A 6,009-nucleotide genomic window follows, 5' to 3' on the forward strand; every position below is an offset into this window, starting at 1 on the left:
TTATAAAAAAAATCTGAGGCACAAACATTATGGTACACCACAATTTCTGTCTCTGGCTGAGTAGCAAAACCCAGAGTCACACAAGCTTTGTCACCTCCACTCCAGACACACACACACACACACACACACACACACACACACACACACACACACACACACACACACACACACACACACACACACACACACACACACACACACACACACACACACACACGCACACAAAACTGCATTTGTTAATGTCTTACACGACTGACAGTATCTATCAGCAATGTCTGCAACAAAGTGTCCTTGTGTTATAATTTTTTGCACTACTGTGTGTGTGTGTGTGTGTGTGTGTGTGTGTGTTTAGCATGCAGTCTTGCACATTGCTGCCCTCCCACTCCCTGTGTATGAGCTCCAGAGAGACAGGCTGGCCAGTCATAGTGGAAGAGAGTAACTTCTCACCATCACGCTGCTCTACCACCAAGAAACACACTGAGGACCATCACAACACGGCTTGTGGACGTCTCGTCATCGGCTTACTGGTTAGAAAAAGTAAGTTCTATAGAATTGGATTTTTGGTGGACCTGTTCAAGTCCTGCCTAGAATAAACAACATCCATAAAGAACTATATTGGGTCCAGCTCGACCAGGTTTCTGTGATCTTGCCTGTTCTTTGTTTCTTAGTGCCCTGTTTTGTGTTGTACTTTGTAAAAGTAGCCTTCTGATTATTTCAAATAATCTTATTATTATTATTATTAATATCTTATTATTATTTCAAATGTAATGTCAAAAGTTAATCAGTTTAAGTCTAAATCAGTGAATGCATAATTTCCATGTGAATTTAAACTGTGTTATTGTGCTACTACAGTATAATGTGTTATGTCATCTTTACAGTACACTCTGATGTGTTAACCAAGAAAGGACACTGAGAAGAGGAAAGATATTAAGCCAGGAATTACTCTGTAATAACATTCTACTGGACTCTGCTACCGGGTGAATGACTGAGGATATACTGTGTGGAGGAGTAGTGTCTTTATTATATAGTCTGCAAAGAATTTCACATTTCAAATCTCAACTCTCTGCGACTTCCTTGTGAAAAAGACAAGTGAAAACATCAGCCGTAGATATTTCAGAAGGAACTTCCCCAGAGTTCGCGATCCAACACTTTTTCAGAGCTCGTTCAGTTGACCATGGCATCGACGGGTCTTCAGGTGCTGGGCCTGGTGTTGGCTGTGCTGGGCTGGGTGGGCGGGGCGCTGGTGTGCGCCGCCCCTCTGTGGCGCGTGTCCGCCTTCGTCGGCGGCGAGCTGGTGATCGCTCAGGTGCTGTGGGAGGGCCTGTGGATGAACTGCCTGTCCCAGACCACGGGCCACATCCAGTGCAAGACCTACGACTCCACCCTGGCCCTGCCCTCCTCTGCCCAGGCCGCGCGGGGCCTCACCGTGCTCTCCCTGCTCCTCTGCCTGCTGGCGCTCATCCTCGGGGTGGCCGGGGCCAAGTGCACCCACTGCATGGGGGACGGCAACCAGCAGCTGCCCAAGGCTCGGCTGGCCAAGATAGCCGGGGTGCTGTTCCTCGTGGCCGGCCTGGCCTACTTGCTGCCCATCTGCTGGACCGCCTACGCGATCATCAGAGACTTCTACGATCCGAACGTCGCGGCGCCGTTAAAGAGAGAGCTGGGCCCGGCGCTGTACCTGGGCTGGGGGGCCAGCGTACTGCTGGTGGTGGGAGGGGCTCTGCTGCACCTGGGCTCCGCCCCCAAGGGAGGACCGCTGAAGGACAAGCCACATGCAGTGGCGGGAGGAGGGGCGAAACAGCAGGAGAAAGCTTTTGTATGAGATCAGAAGAAGGCATTTGTGTGAGATGTTAGCCACACATAGAGGCCATTTACACCTGGCGCTAACATGCGTTTTCTGTGATCAGATTGCAATCAGATTGTGTTTTATCACTTGAAATGCCAGGTGTAAACACCCCCAAAACGCATTGAAGAAGGATTGCAATCTCCCAAACCACCTCCGGAGGTGGTCAGGGATGCATTGTGTACACATTGAACACAAGTGTAAACGCAATGTGTCCTCTCAATCTGGATACACCAACTTTATGCGGATTGAGAGGACAACCATTTCTGCAATCTGATTGCAATCAGATTGCAGAAAACGCATGTTAACGCCAGGTGTAAATGGAATCAGGGTCAAGTACATGAGCATGCAGCATGGACTTCATGGACTTGTGAGGTGCACACAAATATTGGGAAGAGAAGCTCGTTTAAATGGCGAGGTCAAAATCTCTTCTGGGATGTATTCAGCCAATATTGTGTCATATTGGTTATCTTATAAAACAATGTTACTTTAAGGGCCTTTAAATTATAAAGTGGATTTCAGGAAGCATTTTTTACGAGTCATTACAATAACAACAATCATTACGATACCCATAATCTTTTAACACAAAAAAGTGTCATTTCTACTTTTATCATAAAGTCCAAGTTTGCCGAGTGTTTTCTAATAGAACAATACATTTGTGATGAAGTGGGCGTTGAAATGAATTGTGGGATGAGCTCATAGCCAGATGTTTACTAATGTGTGTAATGACATTTCGCAGATGCCAATCTGCCTCTGCTTGTGTGTGTGTGTGTGTGTGTGTGTGTGTGTGTGTGCCTGTGCGCACGTGCGTGTTTGTGTGGGGGTGGGTGTTTGTGTGTGTTTGTGTGTGCGTACGCGCGCGCGTGCATGCGTGTGTGTGTGTGTGTGTCTGCATGCCCCTAGTGTGGGCAGCCTGTGTACAGAAGGCCAATGTACATATGTATATCTGTGTGTGCTGTGTATTCACAGACATTTTTTGTGGGCAGGGCGAGGAATGTTTGTATTTATTTTCTATGACATTTATTTTGAGTGTTCTATGGTTCCCCAGCTTCTTTCATTTGACACTGTCAGCACTTATTTTAATTATTTTTTTCAATTTTTTCCTCTTTCCATAATATGTATTCTGTCTGTTTTTGTTTTCTTTTACTTTACATTCTACAATATATAGAGCAATGTTTTATCCCAACCGCTGCCCCCTTCCTGTGACATCATTGTAGACTAGAGCCAAGAGCCTCAGGTGAGCAAACCAGCTTTGAACTGGAAGGTGACACGGAAAACAATAATTAATTATCTTCAAATGTCTCATTATTCCATGGTTTGCTCACATGGCGCTCTTGGTACAGATCTGCATGTGCTTGGGAGTGCACTTTGGAAACAGACCTTTCAGAATATTAATTCATGAATTTATTTTAATCGTCGCCCTTGTATTTTGATTGCCCAATGCTGATACAACATGCTATCAAAGTCAAAGTCACTATAAAAGGCTAAAAGTCTGCTCATTCTTACAATCGTGTGACAAGTAAATGTTCAATATCTGGATTATAGGGTTAAAAAATAAGGGTCATGTTTGACAGTGTGGAGAGATGCAACAAATAAGCAACTGCCACTTTGTTGATGTACTTTTTCGTCACCTGATACTATTCAATGTTGGACTATCCAAATAAAGTGTTGCCTTTTCGTTTTTGCAAATAACCTGTGCCTTTGTACAATGTATCTTGCTTTATGCACAATAAAACAATAAGCATATAAACCTTCCACTGCATTGTCTTTCTTCAGTACAATCAAATCATCACAGACTGCTTCGGCCTCTCTTTCAAAATATGATTTATTGTGAGTGGTGACAGTGTCAGTACTGACATAATCCACTTGGGGGCAGTAGACACTAAGTAAACAATGTGCTTTCACACAGCAGCAGATACCCTACACCAGGGATACTCAACTTGCTTTGACCAGGGGCCACTTTTGCAAAATGACAGGAGGCCAGGGGCCAGTTAATAAACCAAGATTAATAATATTATTTTCTTCTGTAGTGGATTGTAGTCCCTCCCCCATAACAATAAACAAGAAAAGTTAGACATTCAGTTTGGTCACTTCAATTCAGTTCTCAAATCTGTTCAGAGTAAACCCTCTTCATAAATAAAGGCTCTCTCCAAAAAGAAAATGAACCAAACATCTCTTAGATAGGGGGGCAGTCAGCACCCTATTGTGGGCCGCATCTGGCCCCCCGGGCAACAAGTTGAGTATCACTGCCCTACAGTACACACCTACACAACACAACACATGCACGCACGCACGCACGCACGCACACAAACACACACCCCTTTACCTAAGGTATTTACATACTTTTCAGAGTCGAACATGCCTAGTGCATGTTTATACCTTTCCCAGGGGCTGAACTGCTATTAATTCAATTCAATTCAATTCAATTCAAAGGGGCTTTATTGGCATGAGAAACATACGTATACATTGCCAAAGCAAGTGTCAAATAAAAACAAAAGAAAAAATGTGCGTACAGTTAAAGATATAGGAGAGTAAAGAAGTATAACTTTGCACTCAAATATAATACACATAAGTTAGCTTATGAGTATGCTTACAATTAAATATATACTAAGGAGCTGTGTAAACAGCTATGTAACATTGCAATCCTATCCTATCCTTGCTATTATCTCACTCAAGGCAATGAAGCCAGACTTTTCAGATCTGCACTAGCTGTGGGGGATTAGAAGCTGGATGGGGGAGGAGGGGGGAGGGGGGGGGGGGGGCATTGCCACAGAAACTGACACAGCAGTTTTATCTGGACAGTCAGCCAAAGAAAAGGCTCTGTCTGGATTGCAACAGTTTCTCATGCAGCCTTCCTTCCCTGCATGCTGCTAACTCAGCATAACACTGAAGACTAGCTGCAGGCTGAGGGTTAAGGGCAAAGCACCAGGGGGAGAGAAGGGCAGGAGACAGAGGATTTTCTCGTGTGTGTGTAAATGGAGCAAAGGTGTGTAGTGTTAAGACGATCAATTCCGCATGGCTTCAAATTTGTTTTGGTGTGGTTGGTAGTAGGTTGGCACTTGGCACCCAATCTGGGCACCCATAAAAGTCTATCAGTCTGATAGACTCTGGGACAGACGGCCTATATTTTGGGGGTTCCGGTGTAGAGCAGACGCCCCAAGACTTCCGCTTCCGTCGTTCCGCCGTCAGGTCTGCCAGGCCGGCTGGGGGTAGCCAGTCATGATGTGCTGCACCCATCTGCTGCTCTGTCTTTGGCCATATTGTTTAGATGTTTGAGTTAGACCTAGCAGACTCATTCTCTGTAGCTGTTTGAGACCTAATGGCTATAAGGAGCAGACTTGAACTGGACTGTGTGTGTGTGTGTGTGTGTGTGTGTGTGTGTGTGTGTGTGTGTGTGTGTGTGTGTGTGTGTGTGTGTGTTTTAACACCTGTTGTACAGCCCACAGTTACTGTATGATGTCTTGGAGGTTAACATTGCTTGGCTCAGCAGCACTGGCCTTTCTTGGCACAACAGTGCATACCAAAGAGTTGGGAAACAATGAAGCAAGCAAGTGTGTTTGTCACATGGTACATTTGCCTTCAAAATGTACGTCAAAACAGATAGTGCATCTCTTGGCCAAGATATGATGTTATTAATACATCATTTAAGACAACTTTTTAAGGACTCCTGGTAATATATTTCCAACTTAACCGAACTCTCAGAGTTGATCTCAAGTGGTTTAAGTGCAACTGCTTACAATTTTTGGCTCTACAACCATCTGTAAAGCACATAGTCACAGATAGGCTACAAAGTCATCTCTCAAGACAGACTTTATCATTTTTTAACCGATGGGTTCCCCCACACATTGGCTAAAAGCAGGCCCATATCCAAGCCCAGGGTTTCGAAATTGGGGAGGTCCAGACATAGCAAGGGGAGGCGGGCGCCGGCGAAAAAAAATTGAGGTCCCCCCCCCCCCCTTTTTTTAGCCATATTTAGAGTAATATATATATATATATATTTTTTTTACCTTTTTTAGCCATATTTAGAGGAATATCTCATTTTTTATTAACATTAGGATACTGTTGGGATGTAATTATTCAGTATTTTCTCGTTTTCTCACTCATTCAGAGCAAAGAGGGAGATATATAGCATGATGATAATGCTCTATATCTCCCTATTTGCTCTG

General features: G+C 44.3%; 1 pseudogene across 1 annotated transcript; it reads left to right on the forward strand.

The window, feature by feature from the left end:
- The first annotated feature begins 1,174 nt into the window (after positions 1–1,174).
- LOC310793472 (claudin-4 pseudogene) lies at positions 1,175–1,822 on the forward strand (annotated as a pseudogene). Its single transcript has one exon. The product of its transcript is annotated as a claudin-4 pseudogene (transcript).
- Positions 1,823–6,009: the final 4,187 nt, after the last annotated feature.

This window comes from Poromitra crassiceps (assembly GCF_964638095.1).
Source record: "Poromitra crassiceps genome assembly, chromosome: 19".
NCBI lineage: Eukaryota > Metazoa > Chordata > Actinopteri > Beryciformes > Melamphaidae > Poromitra > Poromitra crassiceps.